Source organism: Bufo bufo, chromosome 2 (assembly GCF_905171765.1).
Source record: "Bufo bufo chromosome 2, aBufBuf1.1, whole genome shotgun sequence".
In the NCBI taxonomy this organism is placed as follows: Eukaryota; Metazoa; Chordata; class Amphibia; order Anura; family Bufonidae; genus Bufo; species Bufo bufo.
In genome coordinates, this window is record NC_053390.1 from 686,133,300 (window position 1) to 686,160,926 (window position 27,627).

At 45.0% G+C, this 27,627-nt stretch overlaps 1 protein-coding gene across 1 annotated transcript in view; it reads left to right on the forward strand.

The window, feature by feature from the left end:
- GALNTL6 (polypeptide N-acetylgalactosaminyltransferase like 6) overlaps window positions 1–27,627 on the forward strand; it is a 1,828,331-nt gene that overhangs the window by 1,100,835 nt on the left and 699,869 nt on the right. The window lies entirely within an intron of this gene.

The following is a 27,627-nucleotide window of genomic DNA, read 5'->3' on the forward strand; positions in this document are numbered from 1 at the left end:
TTCTCTGCCTCCTGTAGCCTCCTCCTCCTACTCGGCTTCCTCCTCCACTGCTTCCACCAGCTCATCCGGTCAGCCACACACCTTCACCACCAACTTCAGCACAGCCCGGGGTAAACGTCAGCAGGCCATTCTGAAACTCATATGTTTGGGGGACAGGCCCCACAGCGCAAAGGAGTTGTGGCGGGGTATTGAACAACAGACCGACGAGTGGTTTCTGCCGGTGGGCCTCAAGCCAGGCCTGGTGGTATGCGATAATGGGCGAAATCTCGTGGCAGCTCTGGGACTAGCCGGTTTGACGCACATCCCTTGCCTGGCGCATGTGCTGAACTTGGTGGTGCAGAGGTTCATTCACCACTACCCCAACATGTCAGAGCTGCTGCATAAAGTGCGGGCCGTCTGTGCGCGCTTCCGCCGTTCACATCCTGCCGCTGCTCGCCTGTCTGCGCTACAGCGGAACTTCGGCCTTCCCGCTCACCGCCTCATATGCGACGTGCCCACCCGGTGGAACTCCACCTTGCACATGCTGGAGAGACTGTGCGAGCAGCAGCAGGCCATAGTGGAGTTTCAGCTGCAGCACGCTCGCGTCAGTCGTACTGCCGAACAGCACCACTTCACCACCAATGATTGGGCCTCCATGCGAGACCTGTGTGCCCTGCTGCGCTGTTTCGAGTACTCCACCAACATGGCCAGTGGCGATGACACTGTTATCAGCGTTACAATACCACTTCTATGTCTCCTTGAGAAAACACTTAGGGCAATGATGTTAGAGGAGGTGGCCCAGGTGGAGGAGGAGGAGGAGGATGAGGGCTCGTTTCTAACACTTTCGGGCCAGTCTGTTCGAAGTGGCTCAGAGGGAGGTTTGTTTAAGCAGCAGAGGACAGGTTCACAAGTCGCCAGCCAAGGCACTGTACTGGAGGACGAGGAGGATGAGGAGGAGGAGGTGGAGGGGGACGAGGATGACGCAAGTTCACAGCGGGGTGGCAGCCCAGGCCCATCACTGGTGCGTGGCTGGGGGGATACGGTGGACGATGACGATACGCCTCCCACAGAGGACAGCTTGTCCTTACCCATGGGTAGCCTGGCCCACATGAGCGAATATATGCTCCAATGCCTGCGCAACGACAGCAGAGTTGCCCACGTTTTAACGTGTGCAGACTACTGGGTGGCCACCCTGCTGGATCCCCGGTATAAAGACAATGTGCCCACTTTAATTCCTGAACTGGAGCGCGACCGTAAGATGCGCGAGTACAAGCGCACGCTGATAGAGGCGCTCTTGAGAGCATTCCCACATGTCACAGGGGAACAGGTGGAAGGTGAAGGCAGAGGAGTGGCAAGAGGTCGCCAACGCAGCTGTGTCACGGCCAGCTCATCTGAGGGCAGGGTTAGCATGGCAGAAATGTGGAAAAGTTTTGTCTCCACGCCACAGCTATCTGCACCGACACCTGATACGGAACGTGTTAGCAGGAGGCAGCATTTCACTAACATGGTTGAACAGTATGTCTGCACACCCCTCCACATCCTGACGGATGGTTCGGCCCCATTCAACTACTGGGTTTCGAAATTGTTCACGTGGCCAGAGTTAGCATGTTATGCCTTGGAGGTGCTTTCCTGCCCGGCGGCCAGCGTTTTATCTGAACGCGTATTCAGCACGGCAGGGGGCGTCATTACTGACAAGCGCAGCCGCCTGTCCACAGCCAACGTGGACAAGCTGACCTTCATAAAGATGAACCAGGCATGGATCCCACAGGACCTGTCCCTCCCTTGTGTAGAGTAGTCCTTATTAACTGCCTAAAACATGTCTTGTTGTGCTACGGGCCACTTCTTTATTTGATACAAATTTTATGAAACCCACAGTTGAATGAAACTCTTCTCTGTCTGGGCGCCGGGGCCTAACCAGATGAAAGTGGCCGGTTAAACTAACGGGTGACATGAAGCCATAACCTCTGCCATGCTACCTCTGTCTTCTGTCTGGGTGCTGAGGCCTAAGTCAAATAAAGCGGTCTTCTGCTGTGCTGGGGGATATGAAGCTAATCTCTGACCTCTCTCCTCTGTCTGGGTCCAAAGGCCTAAATCACTGAAAGAGGCCTTCTCCTGTGGTGTGTGATATGATGCCAGAATATGTGCTGTGGGGCCTCTCTCCTCTTCCTGGGTGCAGGGGTCAAATAAACTAAATTGTGGCCTACTCCTGTGGTGGTTGATATGATGCCTGATTCTCTGATGTGGAACCTCTCTCCTCTGTTTGGGTGAAGGGGTCAAAGTAACTAAATGGTGGCTTCTCCTGTGGTGGCTGATATGATGCCAGAATATGTGCTGTGGGGCCTCTCTCCTCTTCCTGGGTGCAGGGGTCAAAGTAACTCAATGGTGGCTTCTCCTGTGGTGGCTGATATGATGCCAGAATATGTGCTGTGGTGCCTCTCTCCTCTTCCTAGGTGCAGGGGTCAAAGTAACTCAATGGTGGCTTCTCCTGTGGTGGTTAGTATGATGCCAGAATATGTGCTGTGGGGCCTCTCTCCTCTTCCTGGGTGCAGGGGTCAAAGTAACTCAATGGTGGCTTCTCCTGTGGTGGCTGATATGATGCCAGAATATGTGCTGTGGGGCCTCTCTCCTCTTCCTGGGTGCAGGGGTCAAAGTAACTCAATGGTGGATTCTCCTGTGGTGGCTGATATGATGCCAGAATATGTGCTGTGGTGCCTCTCTCCTCTGTCTGGGTCCAAAGGCCTAAATCACTGAAAGAGGCCTTCTCCTGTGGTGTGTGATATGATGCCTGAATATGTGCTGTGGTGCCTCTCTCCTCTTCCTGGGTGCGGGGGTCAAAGTAACTCAATGGTGGCCTACTCCTGTGGTGGCTGATATGATGCCAGAATATGTGCTGTGGTGCCTCTCTCCTCTTCCTGGGTGCGGGGGTCAAAGTAACTCAATGGTGGCTTCTCCTGTGGTGGCTGATATGATGCCAGAATATGTGCTGTGGTGCCTCTCTCCTCTTCCTGGGTGCAGGGGTCAAAGTAACTCAATGGTGGCTTCTCCTGTGGTGGTTAGTATGATGCCAGAATATGTGCTGTGGGGCCTCTCTCCTCTTCCTGGGTGCAGGGGTCAAAGTAACTCAATGGTGGCTTCTCCTGTGGTGGCTGATATGATGCCAGAATATGTGCTGTGGGGCCTCTCTCCTCTTCCTGGGTGCAGGGGTCAAAGTAACTCAATGGTGGATTCTCCTGTGGTGGCTGATATGATGCCAGAATATGTGCTGTGGTGCCTCTCTCCTCTGTCTGGGTCCAAAGGCCTAAATCACTGAAAGAGGCCTTCTCCTGTGGTGTGTGATATGATGCCTGAATATGTGCTGTGGTGCCTCTCTCCTCTTCCTGGGTGCGGGGGTCAAAGTAACTCAATGGTGGCTTCTCCTGTGGTGGCTGATATGATGCCAGAATATGTGCTGTGGTGCCTCTCTCCTCTTCCTGGGTGCGGGGGTCAAAGTAACTCAATGGTGGCTTCTCCTGTGGTGGCTGATATGATGCCAGAATATGTGCTGTGGGGCCTCTCTCCTCTTCCTGGGTGCAGGGGTCAAAGTAACTCAATGGTGGCTTCTCCTGTGGTGGCTGATATGATGCCAGAATATGTGCTGTGGTGCCTCTCTCCTCTTCCTGGGTGCGGGGGTCAAAGTAACTCAATGGTGGCTTCTCCTGTGGTGGCTGATATGATGCCTGAATATGTGCTGTGGGGCCTCTCTCCTCTTCCTGGGTGCAGGGGTCAAAGTAACTCAATGGTGGCTTCTCCTGTGGTGGCTGATATGATGCCAGAATATGTGCTGTGGTGCCTCTCTCCTCTTCCTGGGTGCGGGGGTCAAAGTAACTCAATGGTGGCTTCTCCTGTGGTGGCTGATATGATGCCTGAATATGTGCTGTGGGGCCTCTCTCCTCTTCCTGGGTGCAGGGGTCAAAGTAACGCAATGGTGGCTTCTCCTGTGGTGGTTAGTATGATGCCAGAATATGTGCTGTGGGGCCTCTCTCCTCTTCCTGGGTGCAGGGGTCAAAGTAACTCAATGGTGGCTTCTCCTGTGGTGGCTGATATGATGCCAGAATATGTGCTGTGGGGCCTCTCTCCTCTTCCTGGGTGCAGGGGTCAAAGTAACTCAATGGTGGCTTCTCCTGTGGTGGCTGATATGATGCCAGAATATGTGCTGTGGTGCCTCTCTCCTCTGTCTGGGTCCAAAGGCCTAAATCACTGAAAGAGGCCTTCTACTGTGGTGTGTGATATGATGCCTGAATATGTGCTGTGGTGCCTCTCTCCTCTTCCTGGGTGCGGGGGTCAAAGTAACTCAATGGTGGCTTCTCCTGTGGTGGCTGATATGATGCCAGAATATGTGCTGTGGTGTCTCTCTCCTCTTCCTGGGTGCGGGGGTCAAAGTAAATCAATGGTGGCTTCTCCTGTGGTGGCTGATATGATGCCAGAATATGTGCTGTGGGGCCTCTCTCCTCTTCCTGGGTGCAGGGGTCAAAGTAACTCAATGGTGGCTTCTCCTGTGGTGGCTGATATGATGCCAGAATATGTGCTGTGGTGCCTCTCTCCTCTTCCTGGGTGCGGGGGTCAAAGTAACTCAATGGTGGCTTCTCCTGTGGTGGCTGATATGATGCCAGAATATGTGCTGTGGGGCCTCTCTCCTCTTCCTGGGTGCAGGGGTCAAAGTAACTCAATGGTGGCTTCTCCTGTGGTGGTTAGTATGATGCCAGAATATGTGCTGTGGGGCCTCTCTCCTCTTCCTGGGTGCAGGGGTCAAAGTAACTCAATGGTGGCTTCTCCTGTGGTGGCTGATATGATGCCAGAATATGTGCTGTGGGGCCTCTCTCCTCTTCCTGGGTGCAGGGGTCAAAGTAACTCAATGGTGGCTTCTCCTGTGGTGGCTGATATGATGCCAGAATATGTGCTGTGGTGCCTCTCTCCTCTGTCTGGGTCCAAAGGCCTAAATCACTGAAAGAGGCCTTCTCCTGTGGTGTGTGATATGATGCCTGAATATGTGCTGTGGTGCCTCTCTCCTCTTCCTGGGTGCGGGGGTCAAAGTAACTCAATGGTGGCTTCTCCTGTGGTGGCTGATATGATGCCAGAATATGTGCTGTGGTGCCTCTCTCCTCTTCCTGGGTGCGGGGGTCAAAGTAACTCAATGGTGGCTTCTCCTGTGGTGGCTGATATGATGCCAGAATATGTGCTGTGGGGCCTCTCTCCTCTTCCTGGGTGCAGGGGTCAAAGTAACTCAATGGTGGCTTCTCCTGTGGTGGTTAGTATGATGCAAGAATATGTGCTGTGGGGCCTCTCTCCTCTTCCTGGGTGCAAGGGTCAAAGTAACTCAATGGTGGCTTCTCCTGTGGTGGCTGATATGATGCCAGAATATGTGCTGTGGTGCCTCTCTCCTCTTCCTGGGTGCGGGGGTCAAAGTAACTCAATGGTGGCTTCTCCTGTGGTGGCTGATATGATGCCAGAATATGTGCTGTGGGGCCTCTCTCCTCTTCCTGGGTGCAGGGGTCAGAGTAACTCAATGGTGGCTTCTCCTGTGGTGGTTAGTATGATGCCAGAATATGTGCTGTGGGGCCTCTCTCCTCTTCCTGGGTGCAGGGGTCAAAGTAACTCAATGGTGGCTTCTCCTGTGGTGGCTGATATGATGCCAGAATATGTGCTGTGGGGCCTCTCTCCTCTTCCTGGGTGCAGGGGTCAAAGTAACTCAATGGTGGCTTCTCCTGTGGTGGCTGATATGATGCCAGAATATGTGCTGTGGTGCCTCTCTCCTCTGTCTGGGTCCAAAGGCCTAAATCACTGAAAGAGGCCTTCTCCTGTGGTGTGTGATATGATGCCTGAATATGTGCTGTGGGGCCTCTCTCCTCTTCCTGGGTGCAGGGGTCAAAGTAACTCAATGGTGGCTTCTCCTGTGGTGGTTAGTATGATGCCAGAATATGTGCTGTGGGGCCTCTCTCCTCTTCCTGGGTGCAGGGGTCAAAGTAACTCAATGGTGGCTTCTCCTGTGGTGGCTGATATGATGCCAGAATATGTGCTGTGGTGCCTCTCTCCTCTTCCTGGGTGCGGGGGTCAAAGTAACTCAATGGTGGCTTCTCCTGTGGTGGCTGATATGATGCCAGAATATGTGCTGTGGGGCCTCTCTCCTCTTCCTGGGTGCAGGGGTTAAAGTAACTCAATGGTGGCTTCTACTGTGGTGATTAGTATGATGCCAGAATATGTGCTGTGGGGCCTCTCTCCTCTTCCTGGGTGCAGGGGTCAAAGTAACTCAATGGTGGCTTCTCCTGTGGTGGCTGATATGATGCCAGAATATGTGCTGTGGGGCCTCTCTCCTCTTCCTGGGTGCAGGGGTCAAAGTAACTCAATGGTGGCTTCTCCTGTGGTGGCTGATATGATGCCAGAATATGTGCTGTGGTGCCTCTCTCCTCTGTCTGGGTCCAAAGGCCTAAATCACTGAAAGAGGCCTTCTCCTGTGGTGTGTGATATGATGCCTGAATATGTGCTGTGGTGCCTCTCTCCTCTTCCTGGGTGCGGGGGTCAAAGTAACTCAATGGTGGCTTCTCCTGTGGTGGCTAATATGATGCCAGAATATGTGCTGTGGTGCCTCTCTCCTCTTCCTGGGTGCGGGGGTCAAAGTAACTCAATGGTGGCTTCTCCTGTGGTGGCTGATATGATGCCAGAATATGTGCTGTGGGGCCTCTCTCCTCTTCCTGGGTGCAGGGGTCAAAGTAACTCAATGGTGGCTTCTCCTGTGGTGGTTAGTATGATGCCAGAATATGTGCTGTGGGGCCTCTCTCCTCTTCCTGGGTGCAGGGGTCAAAGTAACTCAATGGTGGCTTCTCCTGTGGTGGCTGATATGATGCCAGAATATGTGCTGTGGTGCCTCTCTCCTCTTCCTGGGTGCGGGGGTCAAAGTAACTCAATGGTGGCTTCTCCTGTGGTGGCTGATATGATGCCAGAATATGTGCTGTGGGGCCTCTCTCCTCTTCCTGGGTGCAGGGGTCAAAGTAACTCAATGGTGGCTTCTCCTGTGCTGATTGATATAAAGCTGATGGTTGTGCCATCTGACATGGTTGCCAGGGTCTGATTCAATGGGGGCCTACTCCTGTGGTGGGTGATCTAAATGCCTGATTCTCTGCTGTGAAACCTCTCTCCTCCGTCTGGGTGTAGGGGTCAAAGTCTTTCAAAGTCGCCTTCTCCTGTGCTGATTGATATGAAGCTGATGGTTGTGCCATCTGACATGGTTGCCGGGGTCCCATTAAATTGTGGCCTACTCCTGTGGTGGTTGATATGATGCCTGATTCTCTGATGTGGAACCTCTCTCCTCTGTTTGGGTGAAGGGGTCAAAGTAACTAAATGGTGGCTTCTCCTGTGGTGGCTGATATGATGCCAGAATATGTGCTGTGGGGCCTCTCTCCTCTTCCTGGGTGCAGGGGTCAAAGTAACTCAATGGTGGCTTCTCCTGTGGTGGCTGATATGATGCCAGAATATGTGCTGTGGTGCCTCTCTCCTCTTCCTGGGTGCGGGGGTCAAAGTAACTCAATGGTGGCTTCTCCTGTGGTGGCTGATATGATGCCAGAATATGTGCTGTGGTGCCTCTCTCCTCTTCCTGGGTGCGGGGGTCAAAGTAACTCAATGGTGGCTTCTCCTGTGGTGGCTGATATGATGCCAGAATATGTGCTGTGGTGCCTCTCTCCTCTTCCTGGGTGCAGGGGTCAAAGTAACTAAATGGTGGCTTCTCCTGTGGTGGTTGATATGATGCCTGATTCTCTGCTGTGAAACCTCTCTCCTCCATCTGGGTGTAGGGGTCAAAGTCTTTCAAAGTCGCCTTCTCCTGTGCTGATTGATATAAAGCTGATGGTTGTGCCATCTGACATGGTTGCCAGGGTCTGTTTCAATGGGGGCCTACTCCTGTGGTGGGTGATCTAAATGCCTGATTCTCTGCTGTGAAACCTCTCTCCTCCGTCTGGGTGTAGGGGTCAAAGTCTTTCAAAGTCGCCTTCTCCTGTGCTGATTGATATGAAGCTGATGGTTGTGCCATCTGACATGGTTGCCGGGGTCCCATTAAATTGGGGCCTACTCCTGTGGTGGGTGATCTAAATGCCTGATTCTCTGCTTTGAAACCTCTCTCCTCCGTCCGGGTGTAGGGGTCAAAGTCTGTCAAAGTCGCCTTCTCCTGTGCTGATTGATATAAAGCTTATGCTTGTGCCATCTGACATGGTTGCCGGGGTCTGATTCAATGGTGGCCTACTCCTGTGGTGGGTGATCTAAATGCCTGATTCTCTGCTGTGTAACCTCTCTCCTCCGTCTGGGTGTAGGGGTCAAAGTAACTAAATGGCGGCCTACTCCTGTGGTGGGTGATATGATGCCTGGTTCTCTGCTGTGGGACCTCTCTCCTTTGTCTGGGTGCTGTGGTCAAAATAATAGTAAGTGACCTTCTCCATTGGTGGGTGACTTGAAGCCTGATTCTGTGCTATGGGACCTCACTCCAATTAATATTGTTTAATTTTTATTTATTTTATGTTAACTCATCATTTCCCTATCTACATTTGTTTGCAGGGGATTTAACTACATTTTGCTGCCTTTTGCAGCCCTCTAGCCCTTTCCGGGTGTGTTTTACAGCCTTTTTAGTGCCCAAAAGTTCGGGTCCCCATTGACTTCTATGGGGTTCGGGTTCGGGATGAAGTTCGGGTCGAGTTCGGATCCCGAACCCGAACATTTTTCGAAAGTTCGGCCGAACTCGTCGAACCCGAACATCCAGGTGTTCGCTTAACTCTACTCTTCGCCTTTCAACATGTAAAAATAAAATATATAGTAATAATAATAAAAATAAACAGTAAAAATAGAAATAAATCCCCCCTATATAAAACATTTAAATTGTTAGTGCAACATTATATCAATGATAAAATATTAATACAGCGGTATATCAATGATGATGGTGTCCCTATTATGAAAAGAATTCAGTGGTATATACTGAGAGAGCCGTCACAGATACCAAATTTTGTGGTATATATTGTATATTATGTCAATACTTATCACTTTTATAGTAATTGTTCCTAGGAAGATCGTTGCAGTTTGTATAAGTTCATTTCCATCTCCTAACAAATGGTTGTTAGTAGTTCCTAGTTTATGCGTAGCGATATGTTCAACAGCTGCAAGATCTGAATAGTCCAAATGTATAGGCTAGGTATATATTTAATTTAACAGTTGTTAATAGAGTAATGCTGAAAATGCTATGCGATGGCTGTTATACATATGATGAGATGATGGCAATGAAATATATGTTGCTTATGTATCTCGGCCTATTTTCTAATTAAAGGGTGTATTCAATTTAAATGTATCTGTGTGTTCCACGTAGCCCCAGATGAGAATGTACCTGTCACAATTATATCCACTTACATACTCCATATCACATGGGTTTTTGGGTGTACCGGTGACAGTGCACCTCTGCCCGTAATACCCAACCAGTGAGCCTCGGTAATCCTATTAAACTTTTCTCCTGTGTCTGTTTTTTTCAATATTGATTGCAGTGTTAGTAATGGAGGTAATTTTCAGACACTTCCATTACTATCACTGAGTCTTAGTGTCACCCAATGTTGTTTTTCCACCCCAGGGCTGACATTAACACCCCTCCATTACCCCTATACCCAAAGCCCCAGGGGTGCCAGGAAAATGACATAGGGCTCCCCCTTTTTTGGCATAACCAGCCAAGGTTAAACCAACAGCTGAGGGCTGACATTATCAGGCACACAGCCGTCCCAGTATCGAAACCATTACATTAAATGAAGAAAAAGGAAAGTTCAGCAGCTCTCACCTGCCCCTCCTTCAGCTGTGAGCACGGATGACCCGAGTTAGGTAACGGGTGATTATATGCAAAAAAGAGGTTGAAGAAATCCAGCTCCACTTTGATAAAGGAATATAAATTTATTTTTGCTTGCAGTAAAATCTCATCCGTCAGTTACAAAAAATAGCAGTCTTGTCTACGCGTTTTGGGCTACCAGAGACAATTCCAGCCCTTCCTCATGACACAGTAAGACATTAAAAATGAGACCATTTAAAGAAGAGGGTGCACCTGTTTTCACTAATTGTCTTCACAGGCCTGCAACCGCCCCAAGAAAAGGTACCACACCTTCAAATAGCTCTTCTCATGAAAATAAAAAATAAAAAACACAAAAAAAATTAAACCATATATATACATAGTGAAAAATAACTATGCAAATAGAAAAAACAGGATACGCATAAGGTATATGTTAGATGTACACAACTTATTTTGCTGGAATATAATGGAATATAATAAAAGTCAAATTGGAAAAAAAAGGAGGGGAAAAAAGAAATCCCCTTAAAGTGTTCCCAAAAAAAGGGGGAGGGGAGGAGGTTATTGGTGCTTGGATTTAATGTGTAGACTATTGCTGCAGGATCAGATCTAGACGTTTAAAATAAACATTTATAATAGACGTTTAAATAAACGTCTAGATCTGATCCTGCAGCAATAGTCTACACATTATAATCCAAGCACCAATAACCTCCTCCCCTCCCCCTTTTTTTGGGAACACTTTTAGGGGATTTCTTTTTTCCCCTCTCCTTTTTTTTCCAATTTGACTTTTATTATACTCCATTATATTCCAGCAAAATAATTTGTGTACATCTAACATATACCTTATGCGTATCCTGTTTTTTCTATTTGCATAGTTATTTTTCACTATGTATATGTATGGTTTAATGTTTTTTTGTGTTTTTTATTTTTTATTTTCATGAGAAGAGCTATTTGAAGGTGTGGTACCTTTTCTTGGGGGCGGTTGCAGGCCTGTGAAGACAATTAGTGAAAATAGGTGCACCCTCCCCTTTAAAAGGTCTAATTTTTAATGTCTTACTGTGTCATGAGGAAGGGCTGGAATTGTCTCTGGTAGCCCGAAACGCGTAGACAAGACTGCTATTTTTTGTAACTGACGGATGAGATTTTACCGCAAGCAAAAATAAATTTATATTCCTTTATCAAAGTGGAGCTGGATTTCTTCAACCTCTTTTATTACATTAAATGATTCCACCCCTGACAGCAACTCGGCTCTTCCCGCCACCCCTGGGGATTTTGTTACCGGGGTAATGGAGGGGTGTTAATGTCAACCCGGTGGTGGAAAACCAACCCTGGAAGACTCTAAGACCTAGTGAAAGTAATGGAAGTGTCAGACAGTTATCTCTATTACTAACACTGCAATCAATATTGGAAAAAAACACCACAACAAAAAAAGAAATAACTTAGGCCTCTTTCACACTTGCGTTGTCCGGATCCGTCGTGCACTCCATTTGCCGGAGGTGCCCGCTGGATCCGTAACACCGCAAGTGAACTGAAAGCATTTGAAGACGGATCCGTCTTCAAAATGCGTTCAGTGTTACTATGGCACCCAGGACGCTATTAAAGTCCTGGCTGCCATAGTAGTAGTGGGGAGCAGTATACTTACCGTTCGTGCGGCTCCCGGGGAGCTTCAGAATGACCTCAGAGCGCCCCATGCGCATGGATGACGTGATCCATGCGATCACCCATCCATGCGCGTGGGGCGCCCTGACGTCCCTCTGAAGCGCCCCGGGAGCCGCACGGATGGTAAGTATACTGCTCCCCTGCTCCCCACTATACTTTACCATGGCAAACAGGACTTTAGCGTTCTGGCAGCCATGGTAACCATTCAGAAAAAGCTAAACGTCGGATCCGGTAATGCGCCGAAACGACGTTTAGCTTAAGGCCGGATCCGGATTAATGCCTTTCAATGGGCATTAATTCCGGATCCGGCCTTGCGGCAAGTGTTCAGGATTTTTGACCGGAGCAAAAAGCGCAGCATGCTGCGGTATTTTCTCCGGCCAAAAAACGTTCCGGTCCTGAACTGAAGACATCCTGATGCATCCTGAACGGATTTCTCTCCATTCAGAATGCATTGGGATAATCCTGATCAGGATTCTTCTGGCATAGAGCCCCGATGACGTAACTCTATGCCGGAACAGAACAACGCAAGTGTGAAAGAGCCCTTATTTAAATAAGCACTCCCCGACTAAGCCCTCTGTAACTATTTTATTACACTAATTCTTTCATAATCACTGATTTTCCTGTCCTTCCTCTTTCTTCCTCATGATTTGCCCATAGCTTCTTCACTGTGATCTGGTGCCACAATAGTAGATTTCCCCACTTAGAGCCGCTCCCACAGTGGAATGCCCCATTTGTACTCCTCGTACAGTAGTGCTGCCTCTGTTGTGTAAATAAAATAGAACTATAATTGTCACCTAACTTTGTTCCCCCAAATAATAATGCAGTGATTGCCTTGAAAAATGATCCAACAAGGAATACCTGTGACATCATTGAAGTTCCTGCAACTTTCTGCTTGATCTACATCCTGAGTTGTGCCTTGACTGTACAGCTTGCAGCCCCCCACGCTCCAGTCCTCTTCTCATTGCTGGATAGCTTGAGGAAGGGGCGGTGGACAGGGCTACTGGATGCATAGGAAAGGGGTTCTGTATAAGAAACTTTGGGAATGAGAGGGTACACCGGGTTACATGGAAATTGACGTCCTCGTAACATCCAGTACTTCAATTTGCTGTAAACTGTGCATGTCTTAGAGCATGCGCAATTCACATGAGAAGGCTTCCAATGCAAGTCTATGGGGTCGGCAGCCATCCATTGAGCTTTCTGGACAGTCTGGGCATATACTGTAGCATGTGTGTGTGTGTCGTGTTTTGACACACTACACATGCTTTTTACATATGGCAACTCCCAGTAGAAGCCATTTTTATTTATTCATTTATTATTAAACTAGAGTTTATGGGATGGGAATGGATCACAACAACAATGAGAGTTTTTGTTGTTTCCACAGTAAAAAAGGGGCAGATTCTAGCAGTATGAGCGGGCAAGTGAATGAATATAGAGGGTAGATGAAATACATAACACTGAGACAGTGGGCATGCTGCCTGGGCGTGATGGTAGTGCCACACACTGAGATGGAGATATCAGGTTTGGGTAGGTTAATAGATGGAGAAAACACCAGTAATCCAGTTTTTAAAAGATTCATTTTCAGAGAGAGAGAGGACATGATATCATATACAGCAGATAGACAGTCATTGGTGTTCTGTAGTGCAGCAGGGGTTATGTCATGGAAAAAATATATAGTTGAGTGTCATCAGCATAGAGATGGTACTGAAAACCAAATCTGCTGATAGTCTGTCCAACAGAGGCTGTGTACAGAGAAAATCGGAGAGGTCCTAGGACTGAATCCTAAAGAACCCCAACAACAAGGGGAAGAGGAGGTAAAGTAGAGCCAGCAAATGGCACAATGAAGGAGCTGCCAGAGAGATAGGAAGAAAACCTTATTTGTTTTTTGTCCTCCCCCCCCAATCTTCCCGGTGGATATAGGGTGGGGGGATATGGGTTTGGGAGGGGTGGGATGGGGGGGGAGGGGGGAAATAAGGTTTAAAGGTAATATAAGTGGTGTGCATTTACTGTAATGTATTGGATAGGTTAAGTATCTCCATGTAGGGGATGTTTTAGTGGTAGGGGAACGAACACCCTACTACATTTTATCGGTGCAATTGTATTAAGCCGCTTACTTCCTCTTGGTTGATACCTGATGTTTTTTTTGTTTGTTTGTTTTTTATTATGTAACTGTTAAATGTACTACTATTGTTCTTTTTGTACTTTATTGGATTAAATAAATAAAAAAATTTAAAAAAAAACAGTGTCCTTTAAAGCCAAATAATTGGGGCATGGTGAGGAGGAAGTTGGTGTCTAAAATGTGAAATGCTGCAGAGAGATCGAGGAGAATGAGTTAAGAGTAGTCACTGTTGCATTAAGCTGTCAGGAGGTCATATGTCACTTTGGTAAGGAGAGTTTCTGTAGAATGCAGGGTGCAAAAATCTGACTGTAATGGATCAAGGAAAGAGTTAGTGGAGAGATAGCGGATGAGGTTAGAGAAGACCAAAAGCTCCAGGAGTTTAGAGATGAAGGGCATATAAGATACAGGTCTGTAGTTAATTGCGCAGGACGGGTCAAGAGAAGGCCTTTGTTTAATAATGGGGCTATAATAGAATGTTTGAAAGAAGAGAGGAAGAAACCAAAAGAGAGAATGGATGAAGATTTTAATCAGGTGAGTAGTGACAGCAGGGGAGAGAGACTGGAGGAGATCTGAGGGTATAGGGTCAGTAGTGCATGTGGTATTATGAGAAGAAGAGAGGATTCTGGAGACTTCATCTTCTGTGACAGGAATGTGGAGAGTGAGACAGAGGAGATGCGAGGAGGGGGTAGAATGGATCAATGACAATTAGAGCTGATATCCTGATAGATATTTTCAATTTTCTCTTTGAAGTAGGTGGCCGGATCTGCAGCACAAAGGTCTGTACTAGGCACCTGCACTTTTGGCCTGAGGAGGAATTGAAAAGTGCCAAAGAGTTTTTTTCAGATTATTAAACAGAGAGGAGATCAGGGTCATCGAGGACATCTGTTTGGCAATGTGAAGGGCAGAGTGATAAGTTCTAATGGAAGAAATCTTGTGGTGCACAACTTTTTCTCCATAGGCATTTGGCACTTCTGGAGAATCACTTAAAAAATCGAGTTTGAGGTGTAAGCCAGGGTTGTTTGAAAGTTCTGAGTGTAGGGGGTGCTTCTTTATCCAGCCTGCTTTTGAGGGTGTCATTATAGTGTTTTGTAGCTTGATCAGGACAGAAGAGGGAGGAGATTGGGGACAGTGACGACTGTAAAGAGTCTGTAAGTTTCTTAGTGTCAATGACATGTAAACTTCTGAAAGTGTGATAAGTAGGAGTGTACATGAGGACTTGTGACAATGAAGCAGATAAAGTTATGGTCAGAGAGCAGCAGAGGAGAGTTAGTAAAGTTGGAAACAGAGCAGAGCTGGAAACAAAACAGGTCAACTGTGTTTCTATCTTTATGCATCTTTCTTTGCCTCTCCTTTTAGTGTGAACAAGTGTGAGCACTTGGTGTGACCACCAAGTGGTTGTGATGTGGATTGCAGCCTGTCAATTAATAACTTCTCGAAAGTCAACAATTAATATGTCTTCAGAATGTTTGAAGAAAATCATGAAACATTAGGTTATTCTACTGAATATGTGTTTTGTGATGTGTTCAGGAACAAAGATGGTCAAATTGATTCACAAGGTTTGAGATGCAGAGTGTGCATTTGGACATTCAGTAGAGAATGATTCAATCAACTTCATTTATTGATTTTACATAAGTGTTGTTGTAGTTACGTCCCTTAACAACATGGTCTCTCAATCATAAGAGGAAAGGTTCATTTCTTATGTATTTATGTGCACTTTAGTCTCTAGGTTAGTTGCATAGGCTATAGGATTTAGTAAACTTAAAGGGACACTGTCATCTGGATTTCACTTACTGACCTATTAACATCACCACATCCGTCTCCACGATTTACATTAAAATATACTAGTATTAGTGTCCTGTGTCTTGTAATTTGTCTATAAAATAGCTTTTATTAATAAGCTAATTACCTCAATAAGGAGCCCAAGGGGCTGTCCCTCCAGTCGTACCCATTATCTTGGAGCCCAGCACTGCACCACTGCTAACTTATTTACTGCTTATTGCCGATGTAATGTATTTGTTGCGCCTAAAATCTCGCGCATGCGCCGTGGATACTCATGTCAGCGCCCCCGCGCGGTGTCCTGGCATCGGCCTCATAGAACGAAGTGCGCATGCGCCAGCTTCGCTCGACCCAGAAATGCATGAGATTTCGGGCTCAACAAACACATTATGAGCAGTGAATAAATTAACAGTGGGGCGGTGCTGGGCTCCAAGACAATGGGCACGGCTGGGCTCCAAAGGCCAGAGGTACATCCCCTTGGACTCCTTATTGAGATAATTAGCATATTAATAAAAGCGATTTTATAGACAAATTACAAAACACAGGGCAGTAATACTAGTATATTTTAATATAAATTGTGGAGACTGATCCGGTGATGTTAATAGTTCAGTAAGTGAAATCCAGGTGACAGTGTCCCTTTAAGGAATGATTAAGTGAGTTATTCACAACTCTTAATTTCATAGACTTGAAAGCATTCTATTCACCAGCTGGTAAATTGAATCTGCATATATAGGGCACTCCAAACAACTTCTATAGCCATTACATGCCTGTGGTGTTATAGATATCTAAATGGTTTTTAGTAGCAGAATGATAGACTTTCTTGTGGCTGGCCATAAAATCGTCAGTGTCTTATCCCAAAATAAGAACATAAGGTTTGGCTAAACAAAACCAGGGAAGAACAACTTCACACAGACAAGAGATACTGTAGCCCTCTTAAAACCCAAAGCTGGTGTATGAGTATATTCAAGAAAGAGGCGGTAAGGCCCCTTTCACACGAGCGAGTTTTCCGCGCGGGTGCAATGCGTCACGTGAAAGCATAGCACCCGCACTGAATCCTGACCCATTCATTTCAATGGGTCTGTGTACATGAGCGTTGTTTTTCACGCATCAGTTCTGCGTTGCGTGAAAATCGCAGCATGTTCTATATTCTGCGTTTTTCACGCAGCCCTGGCCCAATAGAAGTGAATGGGGCTGCGTGAAAAACTCATTGCATCCGCAAGCAAGTGCGGGTGCGATGCGTTTTTCACTGATGGTTGTTAAGAGATGTGGTTTGTAAACCTTCAGTTTTTTATCACACGCGTCAAAAACACATCAAAACGCATTGCACCCGCGTGGAAAAAACTGAACAACTGAACGCAATCGCAGACAAAACTGACTGAACTTGCTTGCAAAATAGTGCGAGTTTCACTGAACGCACCCTGAACGCATCCGGCCCCGGCATTCACTTCTATGGGGCCAGGGCTGCGTGAAAAACGCAGAATATACAACATGCTGCGATTTTCACACAACGCAGAACTGATGCGTGAAAAACAACGCTCATGTACAAAGCACCATAGAAATTAATGGGTCAGGATTCAGTGCGGGTGCTATGCGTTCACGTCACGCATTTCACCCGCGCGTAAAACTCGCTGGTGTGAAAGGGGCCTAAGGGTACATTTCGATGTTAATAATGAGTAATGTGATAAACATTATATACTGAAAAAACAAGTGATACTGTACCTCACAACAATTTTGTACTGAAGCTATCGATGCATGGACTAGATATCTCTATATGTACTTGAGTAAAGAATTGATTTACAGAAAACAAAGGGTAACTGCTCAAATGGGACAAAGTCTCAGAAGAATCTGTGGCTTAATTATTTTTAATTTCTTTTAATAATAACTTTCTGAATCAGATACACAGTACTGCAAAATGCCAGATTTTGCTGATGATAGAAAACTTTCTAGGACACTTAATCTCTTGATAGCAAAATATTACAGTAAGACCTTGATATGCTGAAAGTATGGGCAAAAAGTTGGCAGGTGAAATTTAAAACGGATAAATGTAAAGCAATATACCTATACTGCAGTAACAGTATACTGCAGATTAATTGAAATACAGCTCAGAATAACAGGAAATAACATACAGTATGTAGGTCTATACTGCTTACAAGTAAGCTAAGCAGCAGTATTCAAGTAGTAGCTGCAAAAGCAAATACAAGTTAAGAGTGCACAAAAAGAGACAATGAGAAAAGTGATTCTAAACAAATTGGATTTATTATGAATTTCATATAAATTTGTTTACCAACAAATACAACGTTCATCAGGCAATCAGGGCAGGATTCAGACAGGTCCATCTGCTGAGAAGACAACAGAATAAAATTCTGTGTTCAACTTTAGACATGTAAGCATGTGTTGTAGCTTTGTCTGCCAAAAAGCAATTGCAGAGCAGAAACAAGCCAGTAATCAAGCTTTACAAGCGACATGCTATAGGGAGATAACAGGGAGATTTATTTGGGTATATTCTAGGCAGGGGCGTAACTAGAAGTGACTGGGCCCAACAGAAAATATTTGTAAGGGCCCCTACCAGTGCGCTTCGCACCTCCCTCCTCCTGTGTAAACCCCACTCCTTTGGCACAGTGCAGCGGTATACTGTATATTGTGTGGCACAGTGGATGCTATATGTGTATAACATAAACATATTTCATATGAAAACTTAGTTACTTGACCCTTGGGGATCTCGGACACCACTTCAACACTTGGCCGGGGGCTCGGCGGAGCTGATGTTGTGCTTTATCCTAATGAGAAAGATTTCATAATAAAAATTTGGAGAAGGGGCAGAGGGATAGCAGAGCAGGAAGAGGCTGGTGCTGCTACTAGGGGGTCATACCATGGGGGAGTAATAAAGCCCACTATAATGCCCCCCCCCAGTAGTAATAATTCTCCTTATAATGTGACAGTGCAAAAATACCCCCTTGTAATACCCCCAGTTCAGCTAATGTCCCCATAGTGCCCCCATAATGTCCCAGTATAAAATACCCCTATATAGTGCCCCCAGTAAATTCCCCCATAGTGCTCCTCTCCCCCCTTCCTGCTAGTGCCCCCCATAATGTACCAGTATAAAATGCCCCATATATAGTGCCCCAGTAGATGCCCCTCAGTGTCCGGCCTCTGATAGGCTGCCGGCTTAGTGTCCCCCATAATGCCCCCCAATAATGTGCCAGTAAGTGTCCCCATAGATGCCCCCCCATCATGTGCCAGTATCAAGTGCCTCTCTCCTCCCCCCCACATGTCCCAGTATCATAGTGCCATCTCCCCCCCAATGTGCCAGTATCAAGTGCCTCTCTCCTTCCCACCCCCCATGTGCCAGTATCAGTGCCAAACCCCCCCATGTGCCAGTATCAAGTGCCTCTCTCTTCCCCCCCCCCATGTCCCAGTATCATAGTGCCATCTCCCCCCCAAAAAAGAGCCAGTATCAAGTGCCTCTCCCCCCCCATGTGCCAGTATCATAGTGCCAAACCCACCCATGTGCCAGTATCAAGTGCCAACCCCCCCCCCCCCCACATGCCAGTATCAAGTGCCTCTCTCCTCCCCCCCCCATGTCCCAGTATCATAGTGCCACCCCCCCACAAAAAAAATGCCAGTATCAAGTGCCTCTCTCCCTCCCCCCCATGTGCCAGTATCAGGTGCCTCTCCCCCACATGTGCCAGTATCAGGTGCCAACCCCCCTCCCCCCTCCATGTGCCAGTATCAGGTGCCTCTCCCCCACATGTGCCAGTATCAGGTGCCAACCCCTCTCCCCCCTCCATGTGCCAGTATCAGGTGCCTCTCTCCCCCCCCATGTGCCAGTATCAGGTGCCAACCCCCCTCCCCCATGTGCCAGTATCAAGTGCCCACCGCTCCCCCCATGGCAGTAACACTTCTACTTACCTCCATGTCAGCGATGTGATGCAGCCTCTTCCTGTGTCCCGCCCTGTATGTCCATATATGGAGTCAGTGCTTGTATTTCAGAAAAGTTTCTGCTGGGATTCGAACCTACGACCTTCTGTATCAGAGGCAAAGCACCTAACCACAAGACCATAAGAGCTGCCTTGCTGCTGCCTGAAAAAATATGAGACTTCTACTGTTATAGCTGGCTAAGTGTACATCTATACACATGACAGCTGCTCATATATAGAGATATAGCAGAGCTGAGTGTGCTGGGACAGCTGTCATATAGAGATATAGCAGTGCTGGGTGTGTTGGGGCAGCTGTCATGTGTATAGATGTACACTTAGCCAGCTAGAACAGTAGTCAGTTTCAATGCCACCTTTATGGCTGTGAGGGTAAATGCTTTGCCACTGATACATTGGAGGTTGTGGGTTCGAATCCCAGACACATTAGGAGACAGTAAGATTAGATCACATTAGCGAGGGGGCCTGGTCAGCTGCTGCTGCTGTGAAGGGGCCCTGAACATTAAGACAACAATCGATATTTAACTAACTTGAAAATAAACGGTCACACACGCTGCTTCCCCAATAGTTACGCCGCTGTCTGTGTGTGTTAATAAAAAAAAAAAAACTGAATACGGGCCCCCAGTGGCGTAGGGCCCCATAGCCACTGCTATGGTTGCTATGGCGATCCCTACGCCACTGATTCTAGGGTATTATCAGAAAAAGCTTTGCATAAAGAGTGAAAGACTAGTCACTCTGAGTTATGTGTTGTTTCATAGTTCATCCAGTCTGGTGGCAAGATCTGTCCTGCCACAAACTCATTTTCTCTGTATATGGACAGCCAGACAGATTTTTTTTTCTTATGTTTCTATAGTTTATAGGCTTATTTCCAGCACCCCAATAGCATACATTCTGCTGTAAAGGCTGAGCAATTGCATATTTTTTCTATGTACGCCTGATGAAGGGACTGGTGATGTCTCGAAAGCTCGCTATGTAACATCATTACTTCTATTTTTGTTAGCCATTAAAAGGTATCAAACCTGCAATACTCTTATTTTGTTTCTCTTAATGAGAGCACTAAACTACTTTGAGTTAGGGAACATAGCATTCCTCTTGCTCATACTTCTTGTAACCTCAGATAAGCCTTTCAGTTTCAGTTGCATCCTCATTGTCCTCTCCTCACTGCCCCTTAAGAAAACTCCATTATGGAAGATAATAGAGTCTCCCTGTTGATGAGTTGTGTAAGAACAGTCAGTATTTGAACTGCCATGGGGAGGATGTTGAGGGGAAGTGGGGGACCCCATGCACATGCATTGGTGGTAATAGTAGAGGCACTATGGTTGAGGCAGTAGGGGCATGGTATTGACAGTGGCACTCGGGATGAATACAGAGCAGGGGATCGGGAGGAGGGCTAGGGAGCCCACAATGACATATCACAGTTTGATAAAAATGGTGCGGAGGCTGAGGACCTGGGAGCTGGATCAGGGTAAAGTGGAGGAGGTAACATCAGAGGAGAAAGGTGGTGGCCACGGTGGAAAAAAAAAAAAGAGCAGAACCTCTCCAAAAAAATTCAAAGGTAAGATCTGCTTCTATTATGGTCAGCTTGGTCAACTAATTGCGACTTATACTGTTGAAAAATCACTAAAATAAAGTGGTCTAAATGGGAGGAAATTCTCAAAAACCCCAAACACTGTAGCATGTTTATAACCGGGGGAGCAATTCCTCCGCATATGATCCATTGCTAGCAGCAATCCCCAGCAAAAAATGCATACAATGGAGGATGTTGGCAGCGGACTACATGCACCACAAAGGCATCCTACACAAGATGGAGTAGTGTGTGGATGATTATATACAAATACATAAATCACTGCAAAAGGTGCACCAACATGATATGCAACTGACAACACTGGCTAATCCCTCAGGCTGATGTTAAAAACTGAGACTTTAGCCAATGTATTCCAGTCAGGAACACATCGGAGCCCTTTTGCACCACTGTCAAGGTATCTCAGTGTGGCATGGGTCCAACCACTAGACTACCTATGGTGTGTGAACACGGTCTGAAAGGTGCTAAGATCGAACTCACAGCCATGCTCCCACATACCTCCATAGTGAGATCACTCATGCAGTGGCAGAAGGATAAGGCTGCAAGCCCCATCTATAACAGGCCATGTGACACGGGCTAGAATGTTACCAGCATTGCGCAATAGCAATTCTCGTGCACCTTTTGCAGTTATTTATGGACTGATACTGTTGGTATAGGTTCAAAATGTGCCAGATGTAAGCCAAGCTCGCTAGCTCTGTGCATATCCTGTCTGGCAGTTTTACTCCAAAAGGCGGAACACAAAATCATTGCTGCGTGCAAGGTGTGCAGTATTAAAATATAGGAAAAGGCACCAGCCTCTCTGGTGCTTTTTCCTGTAGTGTGCAAGCATGGCCACCGCTGCTGAATTGCAGGGTGGTCGTAACCCCTGGATACTAGCAGTGTATAATGTGATGGAAAAATAAATCAAACCAGCAAAGGACAATTACAATGCACTAGTAAGTACCTTGTATTAGCTTTGTCTACATGATAAACAATATTAGCTGAAGTGAGGCAACCCCTTTAAGGCATAATTTTTGGATGTTCGGTCCCAACAAGCCAAATTTATTTTATGTTAACAACATGTGCCCTCAATAAGGGATAATTTTGGAAGGTTTCTAATATTAAAGAGCGTAACAGTGTTAACCGTGAATTTTTTACCCATAGGTAGACATGAGCAAATTATTTCAAAAATTTGATTCAGCTTCTTCCCCAAATTTTACAAAATATTTGCTTTGTGACAAGTTACTTCATCATGAAGTTTTTCTTTTGTAAGTAGTAGATGCAAATGATGGAGCGGTGATTGCGTCACTCTCCGTCATTGTAGATACCGCGTTCATACATAATCGCGTCATCTGATATAAATAACAGAATGCTAAATAAATTTTAAAAAATCATACTTACTTGATCCATTTGCTTGTGATGGGCTGGTCGCCCCCTTTTTGCTTGAAGATCTGGCACGAAATATCGCGAAATATCGCGCGGCCCTTGATCACAGGATTTTGTGTGAGATCTTCAAGCCAGATGGCGGCAGCCGGCCCGTCGCGAAGAAATGAATCAAGTATTTTTTTTTCTTTTTACACTATTTCAGGTTAAATCGATTTGCTACCACGAAGCACGATGATATTTCGCTTTGAAGGGAATAACATTTAGCCTGGAATTCAAATCGAAGTCCACAAAGACTTCTATTCGCTCAACACTACCCATAGCTAAATATGTTGATGGCACTTTGACATTATTTGCTATTGCTGTCATTGCGAATTTTGTGAAAAAAATCCAAACATAATATTGCACCCCTTTAAATACTTTGCAAGACCATATCTTGAATCTGTACATAATTTAGTTTTCTGTTTTACATAGTTAGGCCTCATGCACATTTACCATATCCATTTTACAGTCCACAAATCACAGATCCGCAAAATATGGTTGCGGTCTGTGTGCTGTACGCATTTTTTTGCAGACCCATTCACTTTAATGGGTCCGTGGTCCAGATGTTGTGGACATATTTTGACTCTTTGTGGAATTGACATTTGGATGTGGAAAGAACACTGATGATCTGCATTCTCTCTGCATCCGAATGTCTGTTCCGCAGGAAAAAAAAATAGATGCCCTATACTTGGCCACAAAATGCAGATTATGGTCCCCTTGAAGTCAATTGGCCCACGCAAAATACAGTTGTAACACAGACGGTATCTGTATTTTACAAATCTGCAATTTGCAGGCCACAAAATACATGCAGCCGTGTGCATGAGGCCTAAAAATTATGCAGAAAAGCCGAAGAACTGAAAATAGTTGAAGAGCTGAAGAAAGCTGAAGATGCTGAAGAGCTGAAGAAAATTTATCTGAATACTTCAATTCACTCCCGGACTCAGCTCCCTATGAAAATTGATTTAAGTGGATGTTGGGGAATGGGCACCTAGATTGCAGCCACTGACACCTCTGCAAGAATCTATGAACTGTGTTTTTAGTCTATTGGTTGCTTCTGGCTGTTGTTGAGCCACATTGTTGCCCGTGGTGGCTCTGTGGTTAGCAGTTGCCTTTGTAGTAAACATGAACTGCTATATTATTACACATAACAATCCAATTATTTCTACAAACTCTACAGATAAGGGAATTACAATCCAATGAAAATTGTTTATTGCTGTAAAAATCTTTGCTTCGTGAATAGTGATAATTGACTTAATAATCTCCACAATGTATGCCATTACTTTATGTAACCAGTAAAAAATCTTTTAGAAAATTGAACGGAATCTTGGTGAGAAATATAAATGTTTCCTTTCAAATGTAATTTTAATGCAATTATATGGATCGTGTGGAGATGTATTTTGATGAATTGTTCCAAATGTAAAGAAATTATGTTACTCGATTGGAGCATATAAAATAACTTCAGGGGGCAACTTTGTATTTTTATGGAATAAAACAAATTCCTTTATTTTGTGAAATAAACAACATTGATTTTCTTCAAGCTGCTGGTCATTATAGGTGACAGTTTGCCAAATAGTTTTTCCCCATAACAGCATTTAGTCATGCTGATTTTACATTTTATGTCATTTGTAACATATGTGTGTGAATAATTTACTTTAGACTATTCAGCAAATGGTGAGCATTTACAGTTCGACATTATCTCCTATGCACAGGATAGGGGATAACTATTAGATTGTTTGGGGTCCTACCGCCGGAACCTCCACTGATCACGAAAACAGCTCTGTATCCCCTCCAGTCCCCCTGACATGAACGGAGCAGCCAGTCACACATGTGCATTGTTTGCTCCATTCGTTTCTGTGGGAAATCTGGAGATAGCCAAGCGCTGTACTTGGCTATCTCCGGAATCCCCATAGAAATTGAATGGAGCGGCCGTACCATTGTGGCTCCATTCATTTCAGGGGGCTACAGGGGGTGCGAGCTCCCATTCTTGTGATTGGTAGGGATCCCAGCATTCGGACCCACACTGATCTAATAGTTATCCTCTATCCTGTGGATAGTGGATAACGTCAAACGACCGGAATACCCCTTTAAACGACAACATGCCACAGTTTGCATTAGGAATTTTCAAAGTAGTTACTGTATATGGAGTTATGTTTCACTTTGGATAGCACTGTTAGCTAATTTTGGAGTTTTATAAAAAAAGATTTCTTAAAATAATACTTATAAAACTTATCTAAGCTAAGCCTCCAAATGATTTGTCAGTGGCAGGGCAGGACTGCAATAAAGGATATAGATCTCTTTATACGCAAACTCGAATGCCACAAATTCTATAAATCATGATAGGGAAAAATGTGAGAGAGTGAGTATTCCAGTCAAAGACTTGGAGGAGGTTAGACTATTAAATTCACTCCTAAAGCCGAATGCACACGGCTGTGAGCTGTCCGTGGTAACCAGGCCTGGATTCCTGCTGAGAGCAGGAGCGCACAGCATCATTGGTTGCTATGACGCTGTGCGCTTCATGCTGCCGCTGCTGTACAGTAATACACTCTTATAGATCATACGAGTGTATTACTGTAGTGCGCTTCATGCCGCCGCTACACTACAGTAATACACTCGTATAGATCATACGAGTGTATTACTGTAGTGTAGCGGCGGCATGAAGCGCACGGTGTCATAGCATGGCTTAAGGCTACTTTCACACTGTCGTTTCTGGTTAAATAATTATTTGCGCATTGCGATTTTCTTTTAACTGTATAAGGCAACTTTCCTATTGGTTGGCTATGGCTATGGCTAATATGTGAATTTTACGAATATTCGCTATATTGCTATATATTCTTGTTTTAGAATATTACGAATATTCTAAAAAACGTTATAGCAATATAGCGAATATTCGTAAAATACACATATAGACTGCAATATAGCTAATATAGCGCTATAATTTTTTTTTGTCTCTTCTGAAGACAAAAAAATAAAAATACTATAGCACCATATTAGCTAAATTGCATGCTGTATATGTATTTTATGAATATTTGCTATATTGCTATATATTCTTGTTTTAGAATATTACGAATATTCTAAAAACAAAGTTAAAGCAATATAGCGAATATTCGTAAAATACACATATAGACTGCAATTTAGCTAATATAGGGCCATAGCATTTTTTTTTATAGTCAAATTTTTTTGTCTCTTTTGAAGTTCAGATTTGGAAAAAATGTACACTATAAAAAAAAAAATACTATAGCACTATATTAGCTAAATTGTAGTCTATATGTGTATTTCACGAATATTCGATATATTGCTATAACTTTGTTTTTTAGGATATTCGTCATATTTGTAATTTTCTAAAATTTAGAATATGACGAATATTCTAAAAAACGAAGTTATAGCAATATAGCGAATATATTTGTTATTTAGAATATTCGTCTTTTTTTTTTTCCAATCTGTACTGTTATTCCACTTTGGCATATTCCTCCCCGACAAGCGTCCCCGTCACCATGGGAACACCTGTGGGTTAGAATATACCATCAGATCTGAGTTTTCATGATCTCAGGGAAAACTCAGATCTGATGGTATTCTCTAACCCACAGGCATTCCCATGGTGACGGGGACGCTTGTCGGGGAGAAGTATGCGAACGACCGTACAGATTGGGAAAAAAAATTTGAATATTCTAAATAACGAATATATTCCCTATATTGCTATATATTCGTTTTTTTGAATATTCGTCATATTATTTTCCATATGAAAACATGATTCCTTCCTGCTTAAGGTGCTTGTGGGCCAATGACTCATTGACCCACAAGAAAGAAGCAGGGAGGAATCATGTTTTCAGATGTAAAAAAATGACGAATATTCGATATAACGAATATATAGCACTATATTCGTAATATTTGCGAATTAACGAAGTTGCGATATTCGCGATTAAAATTCACTATTCGAATATTCGCGCTCAACACTACTGAGGTTGTCCGTCCTTCACTGAGAAAAGGAACTGGGATAAAGGAATTCTCCAAAAAGAGGCCCAGTGGATTTCAAGGGTAATGACAATGAATCTCCTGGGTCTAAATGAACATTTATCGTTCAGTTGTTTTTTGTAGCTTTCTCTATGTCACGTTTTGTGATCACTCAAAATTGGTTCTTTTTTATTTAAAAGATACCTTTCTGACTATAATTGACCATAAAGGGTCTAGTCCTACGTATTCATCTATAGACGGACCTGTGTAGACCTCAATTGAAGTGTTCTTGCAGAGAATCATCAAACCCCATATTCTAGTGGCACTTTGTATATTTTATTGATATCCCTTAGCCCTCCTCTTCCCACCTCCCTCTTCTATGCCTATAAATAATGCTTTTCAAAAATAATGTATAATAAATGACATCTAAAAAGTAGAATCTGTATGTAGAGCAAACAAACAGGAGATAAAATACTTTATTTTTTTGTTTTTATTGTGGAGCCTACAAATGGTGAAAGAAGGAATGATAAATAGGTACCACCCAATACCTCCTAATCCCCTTTATGCTCTGACTTCAATATATCACTCCATATTTAAAGTACTGACTATTTTTAATTGCGGCTGAGCACTGTGTTCCATAATGGAGTGAATCACCAAAACGCGTCCAATGTAAAGGGAGGATGCTACATCACCTGCATCTGGCTTTACATGCCAGCACTGTCCCACATGTGTCATAACACATAACACTAATCAAGCAAGATGGGGCAGTGCAACAATAGGCGGCGAAAGGGATATAAAATGCTCACCTTTTTTCTTCCGGCCCCTTTAGGCAGCAATGCTTCCTCCATAGTGGAACGCAGTGATGGACTCAAACTTAGATATCTAAAACTAGTCCCTCACTAGAGATTAACTTTAATGAGGGGGATTACATATGCTCTGTGGATGTATATTTATAATTGGTAGAAGGCTATTTAACCAACAGTATAAAGTATATTAAGCTGATTAGGACATGTGTTCCAGGCTGGAACGCATGAGGAGAAGTGTGGGGCATGATGGGAGAGGAGGGAGATATTTATTTGGTGCCTGATACAAGTTTAACCTGCGCCAGCATCATTCTTGCACCTTATATCTATGGGTGCTCATATCATTTGATGGTACCACTAACTTTTGGAAGGTGCCAATACCTTTTTGGTCCCCTGACAAACCAGCTTTTTGTTGGAGAAAAGCACATGTCAGGATACTGGGTATTCTTTTAGATAACTGGGTCACTATAGGACTTATGGTGGGCTTAGCCATGAGAGGTGGGGTCATCCCTGTTGGGATGGGTGCTCTGCCTGTGAGCAGGGGTAGCAGAGGGACACAACAAGGAAATGAGAGGGTGATCCCAGCAGTGGTCATCTTT